The following is a 15,513-nucleotide window of genomic DNA, read 5'->3' as shown; positions in this document are numbered from 1 at the left end:
AATAAAACTCAAAACAAAGGTGACAATAATAATAACAGATGTATGATGCACACGACGCACACAGATTAAAGGCGAGTTTAAAACGAAAGAATTAGTGCACTGAAATAATCATAATACTAAAACAAGATTGCACTGGTTTACCTTTAATTAGCAAGTCTTTAAGCTCTGAGTCTTCTGCCCTCACCACAATACAGCTGAGATAAATGTACATTTGATTGTCATAGTCATAGCACCAGTATGCCTTTTAGATATATCTGAACGATTACCATATTCTCATTTTATTATGTGGCAATTCATTTTGTGCTTTTATTATCATACTTATAATTATTTATAATTGTTATCAGTATAGTAATTTGATTTTTATTTATAAATATTGATACGATTACCAATACGAATTAACAATTTTTCTCTTAAAATACAGCCTGTGCATATTTTAGCTTGTAGGGATTTAGGTGCTGTTTCTTGGCAGAAAGCAGTTTTAGTAAAGTCTAAAGAGCCATTGTCCCGACCTATTTTGCACCCCTCTCTCACATTCTTTTCAAATTTGCTGGTTTTCTTTGATTAAAGTCTGTGGTTAGATACATTTTCTGTCTTCCATATCTTATAGTAGACAGCTGACATATTGCTGCACTTATAGTCTTACTTATAGTCTAACTGTCATATTATTAAAAAGATTAAACTATTAATGGTACAGACCATATCATTAATATTTTATTCTTTATAGCAGGACTTTTAAGGTCATTTCCTGTGTCGCATTAGCACACGTTAAGCCAAATGACCAACTTGAAAGAAAGAACAAAGTTTCAGTTCTTAATCCTGTAGACTTCCAGATCTTCCTTTATTAGTTTAATTTATTTTAGCCAAATATTACAAGCGCTGTTTACAGGACTATGCCGTTACACACAAAGAGATCTGTCCTCTTTATGAGTGTTGTAAAAATCAAAAACAGAAAACTTAAAGTTGAACTCTGAGCCTTCCTCGTGTTAGTATTAGCTGTGTCATTGTCAAACATGTATACACCACACATGCTAAAGCAGTGTTTCAGCCACCATTTGTTTAGTCATGGACAAACAAATGGCTGTACTGGCAGCTTGTTGGATTGAATGGGATTTATTTCACTGCGTTTGAAAGGTATTGTCAAGAAGGTATTTACAAATCAATTCTATACACAGAGGCTCAACTCCGTGACAATGCACACACACAGCACTCTAATACAGTTTTATGGCTGGCGCAACTTCTGCAAAATCCTTGCAATCCTTTCATGGCAGATGCTATAGTGATGTAACTATATGGTCTTTGAAGTTATGTTGATGTCATAAATAATTTGGTTTGTGCCCCGTGTGCAGCATGGAGTAACTTAAAGGACTGTGTGCATTTCTAAATCCTAAAGTAATCATCAGATTTGGAAAATTGCTACAAAGTACTTATAAACACATAACAGGGGAAAATAGAAAAAACTGCCAAGCGTTGAAACTAAAAATTATAGAATTTACCGCATCATTAACATGCTGTTTTTAGGCTTTAGCACTGCAGGCAACAACATGTTTGTTATTGGACAAGTCAATTTTGTGATTTGGGGGCTATTTTGCTCCTCCTTTAGCATGCCTTCTTTTACACTACTGGAATGAAAAATACACAAAATCCAAAACACACATCTCAGGATTTATTTACAGTGATGTTAATTTAATGAGATATTGCCTTCTTTGCATATTTGCACATATTTGAGAAAACTAGATTGTAGTTAGTAGTTGTCCTAATGTAAGTAATCACCTGGGGAACCTTTCATGGGAATATCTGATAATTTTCCTACTGGTAAGCTGGATTTTCCAGTACAATGTATCTAATTTAAAGTACAGACATAAAGGCTGTGTGAAGGTAAATATCTTGCAAAATGTGAGAGCTTGTAGAAAACAATATGGGACATATTTTTCCTTCTCCTTTCCAGCTTTATTCTTTACCATATTCTAAACATTTTAACATTTTATTCATGTATATTCAAAATCTATATTAAACATTGACAGTTCACATTACTTTCTAATACTCTCTTATTTGTGATAACTTTAATAAAAACAGAATATAAAAAAAAAAAAAGACACAAAAAATTTGATTGAGAAACTGTGTGAATATTAGCACATATTTGCACCGCATACACCCCACTGAAACACAGAATTCCAGATAATTTGTAATGCAAAAGTAGGATCTCAGTGCAAATTATCTACTGGTGAAAGTTTTGTAGCTACATTTTTTTTTACCCCGCTGACCTGAACATCCAGACAGTGTAGACACATTTGCATAAAATGTATTCTTTAAAAAATATCGCAAGTGAATATAATGACAGTTTAAGCTGAAAATATAATGAAAGAGTTAAAACTGTTATTTTCTAATAGGCTGACCATACCGTATGTCTATAGTACTTTTCCTTTACTTAATTGCTTTTTTTAGTTTTTACATATTTGCCGTGTCATGTTGTAAGTAAAATAATAATAAGTGCAAAGTGACATATAAATTTTGTCTTTCACTCGTTGTGCATGTCATTAACAGAAGTGGGGGGGAAAGGCTTTGTATAATTAGTGAGTATTGATCAGACCCTAAAGTGTCATGGAGCTCTTGCTCAAAAACCAAATAAACTTATAAATGATTCCACAGAAAGTTCAACACATTAAGAAGCACCTCTAAATCTCATTAAATTTGCTTTTTATTCTGATCTCTATTTCTAAATAAATGCATAATACTGTATTATAATAATTGTCATAAATGCCAACAAGACAGTAAGCGTGATTATTTTACCTATGACACAAAAACTGGCAGTACTGTAGAGTATACAGACTCACACCTATACAGGCTACTTATATTCATATATACCTGGAGCAACGACCACATCATGTATTATTTTCTTACCGAATTAAGATATTGCTGACAAGTTCGTTTGTATGTAATCTCTGTCAAAATGGAATAATCACTACAGACACTTTATTGAGATATGAAATTCTGCAAACGCATTCAGCCTTCATGAACGTTTTGACAATGTGTTAGAAATAGAGGCCAAGAAGAGTGTCAGCCCTCACAACTGCCTAAGCTATCTTTCTCCCCATGTTTTTCAGATTAATTCAAAGCATCCCACTGCCTGGGAAATGACAACACTGCGGAGACAGCCTGAAGTTACACTTTGATGGACACAGTGGTCTATCTCTGCCGTTGACTTCAGTGGTGAAATTGTGACCCCCTGGTCATCCTGGTGGGGCCTTATCAGTGCCAGCCAAATGCGGGGAGCCTGATGGAAGAGCTAAGGAGGTGATTTTTAGACAGTCTAGCACACTAATGGTTCTAAAACCGCGTGCTGTTCACATTGTGGAAGCAGAATACATCGTGGAAGTGGGATGGGCGATGCACCTAATTTAATCAGGCCAAAAGTGAAAATACAATATTGTTGCTGTTGTTTTTTACTCAATGAACTAAAAAGGAGCAATTAATTAGCATTAGTTTTAGTGTTAGAAAACAGGATTTCAGGCCTACCACAAAGATAAATGTCAGCTTAAAGTTTATATAGTGCAGTGTAACCTTTTATCCTACAGAGCACAGAAAATCCACTGGTTGCAACCTTTAGAAGCAGAAGATCCTTGGCCCATCCTAACTGCTTGAATCAGTGGCAGAAAATCCATATCCTCTTAAAGAGGAGAAGTCACATCAGATAATAGATATATGAAATCCATCTTGTTTCTGAACTCTGTCCTTTGTAGGAAACAGATCAATGAAAACCCTTCCCTTGAATCATCCATAACACAAAAACACAAAATGAGGTTAACAAAAAGTAAAGTGTACAAGTGGTCAGTAGTTAATTATTTATGGGAATAAATGTAATAGAATCAAAAGTAAATAAACAACTAAATGCAAACCCCCTATATTGATCATATATGACCACTCCAGTGTTTTTAAAACTCGTGTTAATTTATCCAGGAGGTAATTAGCAAATAGCTGTATACAACTGCATGACCATTGTGTGTCTATAGGGCAGATTGGATATCAGAACTAAATAACATTTCCTACATACATACCTTGAGATTGCTCAGTAGTAATTCTACATCTTTTCGGCCTTTAGTAGATATATGAATATGCAAATCTTCCACCTACCCTTCTGCTGCACATGGGCAGCTTGAGCATACCTTCTCACCTTACACACTGTTAAACAACCCAACATGAAACAAAGGCAAAGTTGCAATAAATCTGCCAAATGTGTACAAACCAATTTTTAAATGAGGGGTGCCAACATATCTGTGTAACAGAATAGTCAGGTGCTCTCTTTAAGGGTCGCCCCAGCAGATGATCTTCTTCCAGCTCACCATATCCCCATCATCCTCCTCTGTCACACCAACACCCTGCATGTCCTCTTTCACTACATCCACGTGTCTTATCTGTGGTCTTCCTCTTCTCCTCCTGCCTGGCAGCTCCATATTAAACATCCTTTGTCCAATATGTCTGCTCTCCCTCCTCTGCACACGTTCAAACGATCTCAGCCTTGCCTCTCAAATTCTCAACCGCTCAATGTGAGCTGTCCCTCTGATGGACTCATTTTTAATCCTGTCCTTATTCATTAGTCCCAAAAACATCTTATCAGCTTCAGCTCTGCCACCTCCAGCTCGACCTCCTGTGTCTTTGTATTAGTCCCACCATCTCTAAACCATACATCATAGCAGGTCTCACTACCATCTTCTTTCACAAATCACCCCTGACACTTATCTCTGCCTACTCCACCCTGCCTGCACTCTCCTCTTCACCTCTCTTGTGCACTGTCTGTTGCTTTGATTGGTTAACCCCAGATACTTAGACTAATTTGCCTTCACTACCTCTGCTTGCTGCGTCTTCACGGTTACACCTGTCTACCCCTCATTCAAATGTATTCTGTCCTGCGTCTACTGACTTTCATTCCTCTTCTCTCCAGAGCATACCTCCACCTCTCCAAGTTCACTTCCACCTGCTATACCCTCCTTTCACTACAGATCACAGTGTCAGCGATGAACATCATAGTCTCCTCCATGACCTCATCTGTCAACCTGTCTGAAAGTGCAACACAGTGATGTAAAGGTCACAGGTCACAAGATCAAAGGTCACATTTTAACACATTTTGCAGACTTTTTGCATTTCCAAGATATATGAAAGTCTACATAAAGTGTTATATTTTGGCCTGAAGTAGTTACTCTTAAAAGTCTCATAAACCACAAGCCTGACTAATCTCATAATAAACTGGCATGAAACCCACGACTTTGAGTATTTTCCATTTTAAAGTATCAGAAGCTCCTCAATATCCAATATCAGTGTGACAACATTTAAATACCCATCTATTAAAACTGTGCTACATGTTGCATAGGCAGCACGAATTATTTGGATATTCATTTCCCTCCTTGCCCTCATGAAGTCATTACAAAACACTTCACCCTGTTATAGAGTGCAATATCTTTTACCAATATACTCTTTTGCCATTATGAGTTCAGGATGGTGCAGTACACTGTAATAGGACACTAACGTGCAACTTAAAAACACAGCAACATAGTTTGTATCTCCATAACTGCTACACGGCTGCATTAGTCCTGACAGTTTAATATTTACAGACTAGTTCAAATTCTGTGAGCTTTTTTTACTTTTTATTTGCTTGTTTTCTTGAACTTTGAATTTCATTTTTACTCTTTTATAACTGTGGTAAATCTTTTTCTCTAAAACACAGTATGTAACATGTGTGGAGGCTATAACTGCATTTTTCTGCTCTTTTTGCGCTCTTTACATGATAATAAAGCTGCCCCCAACCTTGATGTTGAATAAAAAAGTGGAAATACTGAAGTGATTTACACTCTGCACTCATAAAGTGTGTCTGTGTGTGTGTTGAGAGAGAGCGAGGACAGGGATCTGTAAGCACATTTCAATAACATCCATGCATTGGAATAAAACCTGTACTGTTGTGATAACAGGTCATTTTTTGTGTGTTTTTTTGATTTAGATTGGACATAAAATTCAATTATGATGATTCAAACGTTACCTGTTACTGATGCTCATCTATTTTAAAACACTTGACATTAAATATGGTGGTGACTTTGAATTATTCCAGCATTTATGCAAATTTGTAACTGTACCATGTGGGCATATAGGAGAGTTTCATTTTTCAGCATGATAAGAGAATGGCTTGTTGCTCTCTCTTTCAGCCTGTCAGGTGCCAGGTTTACGTAGCCTGTTGCCCAGCAACCTCTGCCAAACAGACATGTGGCTAAGAGAAGCTGCAAAGCAGCAGAACTAGATGGTGTCATGGGCTTGTTTGTACAAGTGTGTGTCTGCGTGTGTGCAAGTATGAATAGGTACTACTGCTGCCCTCCATGGGGCTTAACAAGCTGCTGCACCTTTTGAATTTTTAACCTCGCATTATCTAATAAGGCATTGAACATCATAGCCTCTTGTTAGGCAAAGTTTAATTAAACTATTTTTGGAATAAATTGAATCAGGGTTACTCATACCAACATAAGGTCAGATTCTTGGCATTTTTTGTCTTGGGGATTTCTCTATGAGACAGTGGACTAATCAAAGTACATTTAAGTGTACTTGATGTGATTTAGAATTGCCCTGCCTTTAATCAGGAAGAAACAAACAGAATGTATACTTATGTTGCATGACATTTCAAGTGCACTGTCAAAGAAAGTACACGCCAAAGCCTGTAAAGGACTAACACTCTCTATTCTTTATTAATGGCAGAATTACATAACAGACAGTGCTGTGCAAGTTACTTAAAATACTCTTTACGTGTTGCTAAATGAAGTAGTTTTCATAGACAATAGCTGCTATTTATTTTCAGGCTGGCTCAGGGGAAAAAAAGCCTTTAAACAGCCCTAAAGTTTCCATACCTATCCATTACATCTTCTCTTGTTAGGGCTTGTGAAAATGAGACAAGTCTGTGGTTTAAAAGTTCTTTACTAATTTACTGTCTGACTGAGATTTGGCAGATTTTAAAAATGATAATGCACTGCAACAGTTGTCTTTTTTGTTACACACCAAAGCCTGTTGGTCATTACCCATGATGCAAGGTGGCGTGCAACAGTCAGCAGAGACTCTGACGTTTTATGATAGTAGCAGCACATGAAGCATTCTGTTTTCTGTTTTTTGTCGTTTTGTGTTTTCAATCAGATAATACAGTTATCAGATTTCACAAACCTGCATTTAGAAATAGAAGAGGTCCTCCACAATGTCTGTAAAATTTCCCATCATCAGCCACAATTATGAACCAGTCTTATCCCAAAGGAGGCGCGTAATGACGTAACCACCTCTATTGTTTACAAAAAACACGGTGATGCAATATATAGCCAGGGTTTTTCCAGCATATAAGAGATGCCGGGAAAATCACTAAGACTATGATAGAAACATTTTTTATCTAATGTACAAAAAGTAACTGGAAAAAGTGTACAGAAAAAAGTGTTTGTAAGGTAAAGTAACACACACACTATGCTTATGGGAATAGTCACTCCAAAAAGGTTCATTTTGAACCAGGATTAACTGTGCCTGGTTACAAGTTTACTGCAAAATTAATTGATGATAACTGTACAAATCATGATATATAGTTCCTGAGGCTACTGACAATGACTATTCCAAACACATACATTCACTTAAGAGACATTAGCACTGATGAATGAATGAATCCCTCAAATGTTTTCATGAAAGCACGCAAGAAGCTTTGGCGCTAAATTTAACTTCAACTTAGGAAGTGTGAAGATCCCATAAAACACAGAGTTGCCATTCTGCTGCTGTGTCCACAAGTACATAAAAGGAAAGAGGTGCTGCCCTCTCCAAGAGCAGATGGATGCTCTGAATGTTTGCTGAGAAACAAAAATGCTAAAAAACAGAAAATGGGACTTATTTGGTAAGATGTGCCAGTCCTACTGTTTATAGGTGTTTCTGGTTTATCCTGCTTATATGTTGCACCAGCACCTAATTACCAATCACCTCTGTGTATGTGTGTGTGTGACCACTTCCTTCTCTTGTGTTCCTTAGCTTCACATGTTTTCTATTTTGGATTCATGTTTTGTTAGACTTTATAGAGTAGCTTGGAAAAAAAAAAGAAGAAGCTGTGTTTTGTGTCCTCTCTCAGCTACTCCACACGTTTTGGTGATACATCACCATTAGCACATCCCCTTTATTTAACACACAACTGTTATATTTTCCATTTCAAATCTTCTCTTGCGGTTTCCTTGTGCATTTTTCTTGTTCTGGTAATTAACTGGCCAAACATTTATGCAAATACCCAGCAGCGGACGTTTGTAGAAAAGGTCTGAAACATCAGAGGAAAAAGGAAGCTGTTAGTGTCAGTTCCCTGAAAAACAACAACAGCTTCTTTGTGCACTCAATAACACTGGGGGGAGATCTCCATTATAGAAGAAGCAGAACCATAGCTTCTCGGGACACTGTGATGCAATAAAGCAGCACAATATGTTGAATTTCCCATGCTTTTGCTTTAATGGAAAAGCTCTGCTACATATATTGCTTTGTCACCTACAAGCAAGACCTATTGCAAGTTCACAAGTTCACAAATGGCGTTCTGGTGCGACACTATGAAAAATGAAAAATCACTAACTGACAATGGATGCAAGCAGGTTGAGAATAAGGTAGGCATTCTGAGAAACACTTAATCCGTCACATCTTGGCAAATCTATATCAGTGTAAGCATATCCAGGGTTGTATTTTACCTTTTGAATCATGCTGTAGATCGGCACCATCTCAGTACAGGTATGTCGATAATGTAGACGCACATTATCATAAGAGAGAATCACTAAGCTCTTTTGATGAAAAATAACTGGAGAGATTCAACCTGACCTTAAAAAACATGTGACATTTCCCAGTCGAGGAGCTGAAACCCATCCGCTATGATAAGGAGAGCATCTTACTTAAATGTCACAGGGCTGGACAGACTGGCTCTGATATTGTCGAGAAACTGCCATCATGGTGAGATACTGGTGTGTATGAAACTACAGTGCAATTTGCTCTAGTATCTCATTAAACCTTGTAATGTCTTGCTAATAATTAAACGCCTGCACTTAGCAGAAAATGATTCAGCAGGGTATATCACAAGCATGGGATTCCAACAAACACAGTATGCTTAGACTATAATTGACTTTTCACTCTGCCCTGGAGTTATAGAAGAATAATGGGGCTGGAAATAGCTAGTTAACCTCCTGTCAGGTAATACATAAAAGGAAAACAAAAAAGTCTCCATAGCACTGAAATACACCTAAACTGTCTCCTCTGAGAGAAACAGAGAGATGTCAAGGTGGGAGTTGTTATACTAAGTGATTTTATTAAGTGGAACACCCGCTGTGAGCTCAGTCAGCCACGCAGGGATTGTTTGACACAAATTATACATAATTCCTACTGCATGACAAAACATCTATATCCCACACATATAGTAGGGATCAATTGCATAGCACCGTGGCATTAAAGAACATAAAACACATAAATTGAACTAAATCCATAGTCAGGTATTAGTTTTAGTTTATTAGGGTTTTGGTGTATGTTTATTTTTCAATACTTTGAAAAAGTATCTTACTTACTTTGCTAAGAGGAGTATGCAGTGTAGTAATATTACTCCTCACTGGTTATTCTCACGCTGTGGTGACTCAAGATTTAGAGCAGCTGAACCCCAAGTACGAACATCAAAAATGTGTCTATGGATGCCACTTGTAGATTTAAAAGTGCGCGGAGTGCTAGGTGAGAGCAAAAGAAGCACTATATGAAGTGAAGTCCATTTACCGTGGACAAAACTAGGAGAGGGTAGAACACAGAGAACACAAAAATCACAAATTTCATTGTGTTCTTTGATTAGTTAAATGAGTTAGCCAATATAACAATAGCTGGGCAGCACAGTGGTGCATCGGTCACCTTGCAGCAAGAAGGTTCTAGAGTTCAACTCGTCCAAAGACATGCTTGTCAGGTTAACTGGTATAAAGTGGCTGTTGGAATGATAGTAAATGGTTATCTGTCTTCCTGTGTTACCCTGTTAAAAATGGCAGGGTCTGCCAGCATGAGAGAGTCGAGCCAAGGATAAACAGTGAAATTATAAAATTATTGATTCAAACAGTCATAAAGTGTTGTTAAATGACGATTTTTAAATGTTTACCTAAGTGTATGCGTCAAAAGGTTAAAGGGTAATCCCTTGAACTGCTCAATGGTGTGAGGCAACAACTGCCATTGGACCACCGGAACAACATGTTATACATTTAGTTAAACCATATAATTGAAGATTAACACCCCTGAAATGTATACAGTGGTTGTAATTATCTGTTAAATAGCATTTTTCTAAATTATTGTGAAGTTAGAAAGTTTTTAAATTTTTGAAAATTCCAGAAATTACATTTTCCTCTTGCCTCCACCAGCAGGGGGCCTACAAGAGCACTTGAAATGTAACCTAAGACTGGTAGATAAAAATATATATATTTGTACATATGATATATGAATCATACAAGCGATGATGAAATATTTTCTAGAAACCTAACTTGTTACTTGTTTAATCTTTTTCACTATCATAGATGGAGTAACGTGCACACTGTAAGTGATGATTGCAACAAGTATGTCTCAAAGAAGCATTTATCCCTCTGCGGATGAAAAGAAAAAAACACAAAGGAAGTAAAAAACTGCAAAATAAAGGTATGACATTAGTTAAACAGAAGCATCAGACAAGCCTTCAGTTTCGCGAGATTAAATGATGTGTGGAAACAGGGGGGGAAAAGTGGATGGTAACCTACTAGTAGCTGTTACTATTAGTTTTCATTTTTTAATACTGTCTGCTTTTACATTTACATCATTTTGTTAAAAGGTCATATTTAGGCCTAACTTGATTTTAAAATGCATTGGCTGCTGATTTATTTCTTTCCAGCACACTAATAAGCCATGATATTGGTTGTGTTAGATGTGAAATGCACAAATGTTTAAGTAAAAGTAAAGTTATTACTAGCAATGTAAAGGAGGGTGGTTAGCGGGTCCCCAAATCAAATTCTGTTTAAGACCCTGTAAACCCTCGGGCCGTCTCTGTCTACTGTTCTAGTTACAAGTTGCCCAGATGATGAGAGATTTCACAATCCAAATCTGTTTTATTTGATAATGTTAAAGGACAAAAAGGAAAAAACTACAGTCCTTATTAATCGAACCATTAATAGCTTCTCATTCTTATTATTATGATTTTCAAATATCATTTGAAGGATTAGTTAAGTCAGACGACACAAGTTTGAAAACATTTATTTAAACAGCGGTAGCAAGCTTCTGAGTTAATCACTCCCAATGACTCTACAGAAACTGAGGCGTAATGAGTAAATATCCCCCCAACCTACAGGTGGATGCCGGGTGGTGGAGGGGTCGGAACAGCAGGCAGTAAAGCAAGGCAGCACGAGCAGCTGCGCTGGAATGTCAGATAGAGTGGTGGGAAATGGTTTAAATAGGCTGCCAGAGCGTTTGGTATATATGAGGAGAGCGAGTTTGTCAATTGGCAGGAAAATCTTTGGACTAAGCAGCGACCCTTCTGGCACTTTTCTCTGTTAAATATCATTGTAAACTGAATATATGTAGGTTTATATATTTTGTGCTGCTAAACAAATCCTACAAACCGAATAAATAACTTTTCTTTATGCATCTGGTTATCAAAATTGTTTATTTAATATAGGTGAATTTCTTTATTTTTGCTATTTTATGAACTAAAACATCCATAAAATGACAAACTATAGAATTATTTATTGGTACTGTCTTATTGTAATGCTTTTAATAACCCCTATGTAGGTGCAATGAACAGTTGTCTGTCTCACAGTGTTATATTTGCTGCACGTCACTGGTGCAGTGATCATGTTATTCCTCTCAGTATAGTAGCAAAGGAAACATGTTGTCAACCCCCTTGCTTGCACTGTCTGCCTCTGTCTATCCCACTTCTTCATTGCCCATGGCCTGGGGGAACAGTTGGCTTTCTGAATACTCTTCCCCCTTTGTGAGCACACATTGATTGGCCCTCTGCTCCCCCAAAGCAGAGCAGCATGGGGTGCCAGCAGCCAGCTTTCTGCTGGTGCTGCTCAAAAAAAGTCTAAGGGAAAAAATGAGGGGAGGAAATTGTCAGGAGGCTTCACCACAACCTGTCTAGGTATGTCTCTTCTCTTCCTGTCTGCCTCTCCTGTTGTAATGAGAATCAATGGGGTTTAACACATTTCCCTCATGCCTTTTTGTCAAATCGAGTGCAATTGTCTCCTCTGTTTGCAGAGCCATGTCCTCTCGCTCCTAATTGCCCTGCTGTTTCCTTCCATCCTTTGCATTCCTATTTGTTGAGCAGACTCTACAGTTTAACAGTCTGCAGTGCTGTCATCAGGTCACACAGAGCCCCAAAGAACCCCAGTAACACACACGAGGATGCCTATGATAAGGGCTCAGAAATATCAAAGTAGCGAATCTGTCATCCACAGCAGTCATTTTTAAGATGATCTAAAGGAAGCGACATGAAATATGCAGGAACAGTTGTCGAACACTAGCGTTTGTATGATTCCAAGGCTATCCTTTCTCTCCATATTTTCGGACATACCGCTGAGCAGCACAAGCTCATGGTCCACAGTGGAGTAAAGTGTGCACTGAGAGCACATTTTGACTGGAAGACAGCCAGTGGTTGGTCTGTTGCGGAGGATGTGGGCTGGTCTCTGGAGCCCGGTGGTTGTTCATTCATAAACCAGGTGGGAACTGTAAATGAGAACACAGACATCTCCCTGCCCACGCTTTCAAAGATCATATTGTACTGTTTTTATGTAAGGAGCAGCAGGACGTGCAGGAGTCCAACATCAGCAACATGTTTTGTACTTTATTTGAAAGGTTCAGCAGCATATATGTCTTACCTAGAAGGTTCATAAAAGAAGATGTCAGTGGGGAAATTAAAAAATATTTAAGCCATTTAAATCGGGTCTTTAAAATTTATCTAGCTTTTCAAAGTTAAATTAAAATATGGCAGGATTTTCCTCCACCTATCAGTCATTTAGCTATCTTTATGGCAGCCATATGACAGAAGACCTCGAGTCTTTCTCTGACAAATAATGGCTCAAATAAAATTTTACATGGAAAAAAAAAAAAAGAAATTCAAACAAACAAAATCTAATTTCTCTTGCCTCCAAAACCATTTGTTTGTATGCAAAACCCTGTGTGTGATCGGCGCTCGACTGCGGTGACAACACTGGAAAAAAACACAGTGTGTTCGTATTACAAATGTGAGACAAGACCGTCTGTTGTCACCACTGTTGACATTATTTACCAAGGCGACAATATTTCCCCCAATATTAACAAGTTATTTCACTACAATTGTGACAGTTTGCAGACAGGTTCAGCATGAACATTATGCAGCTCTATGAATTCATGCATTTGAAATATTTTGAATATTTTTTATATATTTCATTGACAACAACTCATTTATTTAAAAACCTGTTGAAAATTCATCATGTGAGAATATGATTTGCATGAGACATTTCCTTACACAGTCTGACCAACAGAAATGTACAGATATATGTAATTAAGCTAAGATATATTTAGTATTTAGTATTAGATGAAGAATCAGTAGATAGATAGATAGATAGATAGATAGATAGATAGATAGATAGATAGATAGATAGATAGATAGATAGATAGATAGATAGATAGATAGATAGATAGATAGATAGATAGAACTGATGTATTTTTATGGTTGGTATAAAAATGTTGATTCACGTATATTTAACTCAGCAGAATTTTACATGATCTCCACTTCTGCTGTCCTTAGTGCCTCCTTGCGAGTTCAAGCTTTATACACCGCTGACAAGAGAATGAAACCAGAGTCAACACAATGGGATACAGAAGCTTCATTCAGAAAAATCCAGCAATCAAACCTGTGTGTGTCTCGCTGTGGTGTGACACTGTTAACTGCTGGACCAGCACGCCCCTGCCAGTAAAGCATATCGAGTAAATCTGATGTCACACAGAGTCTGCACTCAAGCCAGATGATGCTGCACCACTGAGCATCACTTTGCATATGATTTTATAAGCATTCGCAGACAGACTGTGCTTGACTAGGTCTCCTTGAACCAGTTGTGATGAGGAAAATTCCCCTCTAATTGGATCAATGCTTCTGTCTTGCACTGGCGTTCATCGGAACATCTCTCGGGAGGTGTTACAACATTGAGATCACAGGTCTGTGTGGTCGATTCCTTTTAAAAAATCCCAATCATTTACCAGAGTAAAGATTTAATATCATGATAGCCAAATATTAATCTACAAAACTACTGAGAATTATAAATAATGAAGTCAGAAATTCAGGGTGAAATGTGAATCACGCTCCACATTCTGATGGAGCATGAATCTGCTGAATTTGGTAGCTCACGTGCGTGAAAAAAAGGTAATCACTGCATACTTGTAGTTCTTTCAGCTGGGTGTGACTCACTTAACAGAATTAGCCTCATTAAAAAGTAGCAATTTAAGAATTTAAGAAGCAGGGAGGCTCCAAAATGCACTGAATATTACCTGAAAATAATGATCTAAAGTATTAGAACATTTTCAAATGACATTTTAGATTTTCAAAAAGTAGCATTTTGATGATTAGAAGTCAACAAGTATAAAAGAATATAACAGCTGAGCACTAAAGTAGCTTAAAAACTATTATCTGGCTGGGCTGGCTTTAATCAAACCAAACTGCTAGTGATTTGCTTTGCTTTTTGTCTGCTTGCCAAACAGTTGTTTGTTACACACAATCATTTAATAAAGTGGTTTCTTGCATACTAAAGATTTTTGCTGTTTATTGTGCACCTTGCAACAATCACGCATTGAACACTAGAGGGCTTTATTGCAATTAACATCTCAGTAAAATTGATGGAGCTTTGGTATCCTGCAATCAAAACTTTGATCCTGTTTCCTGAAGTAACTGCTGCTAATCAGCTGTCTACGATCTCCCTTAAAGGGATGTATTCATCCCTGGCTAATTCACAGTTGGCTTACAAGCTTGGGACAGACTGAAATCAATGCTTCCTGTCACCTTTTAGCAGGACACATGGCGCCTATTGTTACGCCCATCCCTCCCTCTAACTTAGACAGCTGGGGTAGACAGACTGTCCAGATAGATGAAATGTTGCCTTTCTGTTGTGTGATGACTTGTAATTATAATACAAGTGCGATCTTAAGAAAACTCGTGTCTGACCATGATCGCAGGTGAAGAGTCACTCACAGCAAGCAGGGCGCTGTATTTCTAACTTTTGACATGGCTGCTTCCAAACAGGCCACAGTGAGGAGCAGCAGGTCAATGTGTGTTTGTTTGCGTGTGTGGTGGCCGGGAGTCTGGATGCTGCTTGGCACAGTCATGGCTCCTTGACGTCAGCTCTCAGCCCAGCCTGCTGCTGCTGCTGCTGCTGATGCCGCTGCTGCTCTCAAACATGTCTTTGTTATTCAGAGCTTTCCATCAGAGAGCGGCGACCTGCAAAACATGGAGGGTGGCGTCAGCGCCGGAAAGGATCGCTGCGT

The sequence above is a fragment of the Copadichromis virginalis genome, linkage group LG8 (genome assembly GCF_057382275.1).
Source record: "Copadichromis virginalis isolate Kocher_CV1m ecotype Utaka linkage group LG8, C_Virginalis_male_GT1.1, whole genome shotgun sequence".
In the NCBI taxonomy this organism is placed as follows: domain Eukaryota; kingdom Metazoa; phylum Chordata; class Actinopteri; order Cichliformes; family Cichlidae; genus Copadichromis; species Copadichromis virginalis.
Note: the sequence above shows the minus strand (reverse complement) of the source record.